The following is an 8245-nucleotide window of genomic DNA, read 5'->3' as shown; positions in this document are numbered from 1 at the left end:
ACCCTTCCTCTTTCTTCCTCTTTCTTCCCCTTCTCTCCCCCTCCTCATTTCATATGACTATTTCGTCTCTCCCCTATACCAAGATCAACCCCTCCCACACAACCCTTTCCTCGCTCCCCCTCCCTTTACCACCCCCCCCCCCCCACATGTTCTCCACTTTTCTTCAAAATAAGGGTACAAAACTCAACTATGCAACTGGGAATTTTTACTTACCTGACAGTATATGCATATATGCTCACAATGGAAATAATTGTGGTAAAAGAACAAAAACAATGTTTTGAAAGCTAAACAGTTTGTTTATATGCTGTATGTATCGCCTTATATATTCTTAATAAAACTTTTGAAACTTAAAAAAAAAAAAAAAAGAAAGTGATGATGTATATGATTATACAATGAATTATGGGGATATGTTCTGCTATAACAATTGGGGACATCACTACCTACACCGTGCCACTAGATATAGGCCTCTCTTGAACTACACACAGTGGGAACACTGTTCGACACCACAGGTGGGGAGTCCAAAGTATTATAGCGATAAATGTACATACTTTTCTGGGCATGATACAAGAAAATCAGAGTCGTATTATTTTAAAATACCTCCGGCACAAATTAGGAAAATTTTGCTAACAGATACAAAACTGATTTATTCAGATCCCTTTGTTTCCCGGCTCTCGATTGAGGGTTACGAATATTGGAAGAGCACTATTGACTTGAAAAGTGTCTGGGGAACACAAGATTGGCAGATACAGGGTAGGGAGGCTTTGTTTCGAGCATGCCTGATTCCTGTGCAAATGATTTTCTTAAATGACACTATTGAGCAGACATCCTGTCTGGGGTTAGCAAAAATTAAAGATCTAAATACGCCCAGTATCCCTACTCCGGCAAAATTTAAAGATTGGCAACACTTCCTTAATATCACAGAGGACAGGCTAGATGCAATGGTTAAGGCTGGTACCTATAATTCTTCACTTTCCAGTCCCGGCGGGTGGTTGGTAAGGCCCACCGACACTAATGAGTGTCAAAGGCGTTTCTTGAACTCTTCAGGGTTTTTTTCAATTAACAGACCTGACCCTCGCTTTATATCAGGTCAACATACAGGTATAGTTACAACATACAGTGTGGGTAAGCTGTGCCAGCAATGGGTGCAAACGAACACGTTAACAGCAGTTAAGAAACACCTGAACACTCTTTCTGACAGTATAGACTTGCAGGATTTTCTGCTGGGTCCTAGAAAACAGCGCTCGAAAAGGTTTTTATATGCTATGTACAATGAAATTTGGAAACTTTCCCAGATTGGGGCTTCTGCGCATTTGAGGCAACTAGATAAAGAAAATTTGGAAAAAACATTAGCTGTTGTCGACAATGGCATGAATACACTGTCCAACAGGATTTATTCACTATCAAATATAGTGTCGTCTGCTATTGATATCACTCAGACAGACTTGTTCCAGTTATATCATGGGCAAACACAGCTACGTTCCATCATGCAGATAGGTTGGACATTACAGACACTGAAAAGTGGCTGCATTCCATGGAAGTATATTAATGGGAGTGAATTCTTCACTGCTTTTAATTTTTCCAGGGAACAAGAGACAATGGCTAAAAGGGAGGCTAGTTTCACCCTGCTTCAAGTAGAGAAATTAGATAAGTTGCCCTTCACGGTAGCAGAAAGTCCTTCAACTATCTGGCTCTTACACAGCATTATTAATTTACCGATTTCGACCTTTCATTTCTGGAGCTTCCTGAAACATCTTGCAGTGGGACGATATGAGCAGCTAGGAGATAGCTTTATTAAGGAAGAGTGGGAGTTGCACTTTGACTATAGATGTCTGAACGGTGAAAGGGAGGTCTTTCTTAGCGGAAGCGACTGTGAGACTGCTGTTCGTCATTCTATGATATGCAAACAGGTGTCTCTTCACGGTCTTTGCAATGCGGGGGTCGCGAATTTGGCCTGTTTTCTGAAGGGTACTCCCATCCCCTTGATTCGTCCAGTGTTTCATGTACTTTCCAATGGAAGTTATGTGGTACTGAACGATCAAAGCTGTTGCGGCTTGCGACCTGGAATTGCCTACGCAATCTCGGTCACGAAGGTCGTTACGTGTTGTGGACATGTTTTGTTTCCCCCCACACGAGAGATAAAGGTATCTGACATGTGGCCCCACATAGATACTATTAATGTGAACTATGACAAGCTGAGTAGGCTAAAGGCGCTATTGTTTCAGAGACAGGTCGCCTTGACATCCGCAAAAGAGACGTATGCTCTCCAGATTGCGAGATCATCAGCCGAGATACAATCCCTTTTAAATACCAATTTCCCCAAACACTTTGGAGAGCTGGTATCCAGAATATTCAATGCTTCAAGCACCACTGGGATTGTTCATTTCTTTAAGGCTGTCGGGTCTGGTTTCATGTCCATCTTCCAGACTGTCTTCGGAGTCATCCCATCAGCCATCCATTCTCTCTTTTCAAGTGTGTTTGGTGGCTTTCCAATTATTTTGGCTTTAATTGGCGGACTACTACTGCTATTTCTTCTGATTTGCAGTGGTTGTTTCTTTCCAGCAACACAGAGCAATGGAGCCGCTCCCGCCAACTCCACTGTGCGGTGAGCGCATGGTTCGGATCTTCGGTGCACCTTTGCTGCTGGAACTGGAGCTTGACTGGTCGTTGTCATATCGGCCACTTCTCTGGTGTGTACAACCAGTCTTCCACTGCATATGGTGTCTCTTTGAACATCTGCCTATGGTCTGTCTTGCTGTTGCACCGACATCTCCTGTGGACCACGAACTGCTGATGTCGCCGATGAGGGTTCATACACGGTCATGCCCTTTGAGACTGAGGTTGCTCCACGAGGCCACCTCTGAGCCTTCCGTTGTGAGATCTACCATGGATGAGGACACTGCAACGAGTAACGATACACCAGGAAATACGGCTCACTTCTGCTCTGTGGATCCGTTTGTCCGCCCAGCACTAGACTTAACTTCGGACGATGTTGACTCATTTTGAGATCCTTGACTGGTGACTTCGATGACATTCTTCAAGATCATGCGTATAACACATAATTTGATGAATTGACTTGCCATTCCCGATTCCAAATTATGCAATTAAATTGACATTTGCTGTTGCACGCTGTACTTGTCATAGTTGACATTAACATCTCTGTATGTATTTTTAAACAGATTTGTTTTCACATATTTTTAACAAATGCAAATGCTTTTTTGGCTTGTTTTAGCTTTTAGCTTTTAGTTCAGGAGCAATGTTTTAGCATTTGGGTTCCTGTACCTTCATCATCCCTGTTACGGCAATGGGGAGGGTGTAGTGAATCCTAGTTCGTTTTAATGGGATAGCAGGAGTTAGCTTAGCCTCTGGCTTGCAGACTCGTGCCCCCGTCACCTAGTGACTTTTAACCTACTTAGCTTGCTCTGTCTTAGCCCATTTAATTATTTATTTCTTCTAAGATGGCTGCCTTGTTTATAGTTAGGCCACTTGTTATGAGTTACATTATCAGTGTCACCGCGGCAAGGCGTCAAGATCAAGCACCAAAGACAAACAAACAGTAGGTGTTCACACTTAGGGATTTTCCCTCTCTATACTTTCGAGGGATTGTTGATATTAATTGCCCTCCCAAGCATGCCTGTTATCTATTGTTTAGGAATACACTTACGTCAGGGGACCTTGTAGATCTGTATAAATATATCACACTTTAGATAGATAATCAGAGGGATTCCGACCAGAGGGCATCACCACCATCGCTGATACCAATGCTGTAGTCGTCTTGACGCTGACCTAGTCTTCGTGTCCATGCGGAGTCTGAGATAGAGACCTCATTCCAAGGTAACGAGGGCTGGGGGCTCCACCCAGGGACACGGCATTGGCAGATTAGGTTTAACAAACCCAGCTCTCCTTTAGGTAGGAGGTTAGGCCTTCTTTATTAGGGTATTAGGACATCTTACATCTCATATATCTTTCCTATGTATTGCAAAATGGTGGGGGTCTTCGTAACAATGACTCTTGTGTTCACAATACTGTTACTTGCTATATTCATTATCCTAATCATTGCAGTCCATGCAATTTATCGCAAATTGCAGTTATGTTAAATAAAAAGCTATTGTAACTTTACTGCATCTGTGTCATTGCCTGTGTTTGTATGAGACATAATATATCTGTGAGAAAAGGGTAATCTCCGTTTAACCAAGACACTCCCTGAGATATCTCATTTTCGAGTCCATGCGTAAACGGCTGCCATAAATCACCTTTTACTATTGCGTTTCTGGTGAGGTGCTGCTAGTGAGCCGGTAAGGTTGGGATAACAGTTGCAACTTGTTATAGGAAAGACGCAGTCACCTACAAACAGAAGTACTGTCATCCTTAAACCAGCAGTCTTGCCCAGAGAAAGAGTCCAAACTACGACAACTTTAGCACTGGTTACTAGTGGTAAAGTGCGCAGAGTCCTAAAACCAACAAAAACAGTGTCAGAAAAGTGCAGGGAGGCAGGCAAAAAGTTGGGTGATAACCACCTTAAGGCTGCCATGTCTAACACTGTATATGACCTCTTTAGAGCTTTCTCAATCTTTTTGACCACCTGGTCTTTTGGCATCGATTTTCCACTCAGGGAATCGGCTGTGTCATTCCGGTTCAGCTATGCGTCGATCCGGGAGGGCTGTGCGTCAAATTTTATGTCACAAGGCAGTTGCTGCATTGAATCTTCACTCAGGAATTTGGGCTGTGTCGTTATGGTTTGGCTGTGCAGCAATTTCTCAGTCACAAAATGGCTGTGCATCGTTTCTGGCAGGCTGTGCATTGATTTTTGGCGCACAAGGCTGGATGGGGAGTGCGGATGGACAAAATTTCAGTTCAACACAAATGGACAGCTCTAGAGATGAGGAGGTCATCCAATTGGAGGGAAATTGAGGCAGTCCATCAAGCCCTACTTCACTTTGCTCCAATGTTGGGTGGCAAAGAGGTTCTAATCATGTCCACAAAAGCTTATTTGAACAGACAAGGGGGCACAAGTTCAACATCTCTGATGGGCTGTGCAACTCTGATTTTTCTGTGGGCAGAGTTACATCTACAGAGTCTGTCTGCTATTCATATTCAAGGGATTTCAAATCAGAGAGCAGACAACTTAAGCAGGATGTATCCATCATCTCGGGACTATCATCTGGATCCTCTGGTTTTTGCGGAAATTTGCAAGAAATGGAGGACTCTGGTGAAAGATCTTTTTGCCAGCCAGGACAATTCCCTTCTGTCGGTGTTTTATTCCAGGGTCTGGGAGAAGGGCTCTTGGAATGTAGATGCTCTTTCCTGTCAATGGCCTAAGGGGATGTTGTATGCCTTTCCCCCATTCCCTTTGATAGCGAGGTTTCTCATGAGGGTGAAGACAGACAAAGCATCAATGGTTCTGATTGCTCCAGCTTGGAGCCGCTCATCCTGGTTTCCTCTGATAGTGAGCATGAACGAGGGTCAGGAGTGGGCACTTCCTCTGATTCCACCTCACACAGTATTTCCGCCATTGTCCCTGAGGTCTCTTCAACGTCTTCCACTGACGGCTTGGAAATTGAGAGGTTAGGTTTGAAAAGGTTAGGTGTTCCAGGCGGGCTGGCTAAAACAATTCAGGCATCTAGGAAGGGGTCAACTCTGAAATCTTACAATCATCATCGGTCTTCATTCCAGAAGTGGTGTGAGATTAAGCAGCTAGGGACTAGGGGCCAGATGTAGGTAAGTATGGTTTTGCGAGTTGCAATTTGCGAGTCATAGAGACTCGCAAATTGCAACTCGCAAAACCACATGCAGAAAGGTGTCTCAGACACCTTCTGCGAGTCGGTATGGGGTCGCAATGACCCACCTCATTAATATTAATGAGGTGGGTCGCAAATTGCGGCCCCATACCGACTATGGGCACTCGCAAACATGGAGGCCTGCTGTCGTCAGCAGACCTCCATGTTTGCGACTGCTTTTCAATAAAGCAGGTTTTTTTTTTCAAAGTGCAACCCGTTTTCCTTAAAGGAAAACGAGCTGCACTTTGAAAAATAAACCGAAACCTTTTGTTTCGGTATTTTTCAGGGCATGTAGTGGTCCATTGGACCACTGTCTGCTCTGAAAAATTATTTTTGTGATCATTCACAAAGGGGAAGGGGTCCCATGGGGACCCCTTCCCGTTTGCGAATGAGTTACCATCCACTTCAAGTGGATGGTAACTGCGAGTTGATTTGTGACCGCTTTTGCGGTCACAAATCAACTTACATCGCGGTACGAGTTGCAAATAGGAAGGGAACACCCCTTCCTATTTGCAAGTCGGAAACACATTTTGCGAGTCGGTTCCGACTCGCAAAATGTGTTTCTGCATCGCGCACAGGCAGTAGCGCCTCGCAAACGGCGTTTTTCGCCATTTGCGAGGCGCTAATGCCTTGCTACATCTGGCCCTAGATGTATCACACTCCCGGTTTGCCTTTCTTAAATAGCGAATTTAAAAAAATTGCTATTTAAGAAATGCAAAATGGGATGTATGAAAATTGCGATTCGGTAATAGTGATTTCTTAGAAATCGCAATTGCTATTAGCGAATGGCAATTAGGGAATGGTACTCCATTCATCCCTATGGGCCTGTAGGCCCATAGGTGTGGGGTTTTGCCTTTCCAAATTTGCAAATTCATGTTAGGAATTTGCAAATTAGGTAATGCAAATCCCAGGGTGCTGGGGGCCCAAGGCCCCCTTTGATGCAGCCAAAAAAAATATTTGCGGACTTACATAGCGCACACATGCCCTAGGGCATGTGTGCACTACATTTCATTTTTAAAAATGCATTTTTAATGTATTTTTAAAAATTGCACATGCCTACCACCAAACTTCAATTTGTGGTAATCGCATTTCCTAGGAGTCTGACTGGAAATGGAGTCTGGTGTGGCTGCAGCGTGGGAAGCAGAAACCTCTAGTCTGTTCAAAGGTATCTTTTAAAAAAACAAATGACTTGGAGCTGCGACAGTCAGTGAAAGCGAGTTCCATCAGGAGAGCTGCAGGCGCTTCCTTTTTCATAGCGCTACTCTTTCTCTGTTGGGATCGCAAGGTGGGGATTCCTATAAGCGTTTTCTTTATTTGATGGATCTTGTGGTTGCATTTTCCAGCAGAACCCCTTTCCTCACCCAAATGACAACTTGTGAGCGACTGGACATGAGAGCGTAACTGTTGCTACTTTTAGAATGCAGCAGACTTCTGCAAAGAGTCCCTTCATCCCTCCAGCCCTTTAACATCTGATAGCTATAATGAATCCTGGGATGCGCGTCCCTGGGGGGGCAGGATGGGCTTTCTAGCGCCTTGATAATGAGGCTGTTGGGCAGACATGCTCTGGCCAGAGCACAGTGCACTGGTGCAGGAGGCCACTCTGAGAGCGGATTTTGCATTTATGTTTATGTGTGTCCATTAATGATATAAAGAGCCTCCCCTGCACATGCGCACTGCTAATATTCTACCCGGAGTTGCAAGGTTAGCTGTGTGCATAGGCTGTGTGGGGCTGTCAGTGAGCTGTGCTCTCAATAGAGCTGTCCCAGAGCTGCACACTTCGCTCGTATAGATGTATAAGAGGCTGTCACTAAGCTTTCACTTAGTTTGATATTAAAGCTGTGGTTGTAATGTGAATTGCTTTTTTTTTTTGCTGTACTGTGACTTCCAGTGACATGTTTAATGTGTTTGCCATCCCCGTAACAGGTTCTATCCTGCAGGACGCCCCCATTGACGGCAGACACATACCGAAAGTGTTTATGTACATTGAATTGCAGAAGAAACAAGGGCATTTTTTAACATACTCGGCTTTAACAATAACATAGGTTTCCAGAAACAAGACACTTCTAAAGAAAATGCACCACACCACATACATCCAATCCACACCACAGAATTCCACATCATGCCACAAAATGTAACAGAGCACCACAGAATTACACCTACTACACACCACTCCAGAACACAAAATACCATTCCACAGAATTACACTCCATCCCATTCCCCAAAATTCCAATACACGCAATATCACATTATTACTGACCACATAATTCCACGCCACACAATTCCACAACTAACAATTCCAATCCACATAATTCCACTCCACATCACATACATCCACTCTACTTCATAACACATAAGTAAAAGACATTGGCATTTACAATAGCAATCGTTCTAACTCTCACAAAGCGAGACCTATTGGCTTTGCCAATGCTTGTTTTTATCTGCGGCTGAGTTAGTTTGCTCACAATATCCAC

This window comes from Pleurodeles waltl, chromosome 5, assembly GCF_031143425.1.
Source record: "Pleurodeles waltl isolate 20211129_DDA chromosome 5, aPleWal1.hap1.20221129, whole genome shotgun sequence".
NCBI lineage: Eukaryota > Metazoa > Chordata > Amphibia > Caudata > Salamandridae > Pleurodeles > Pleurodeles waltl.
Note: the sequence above shows the minus strand (reverse complement) of the source record.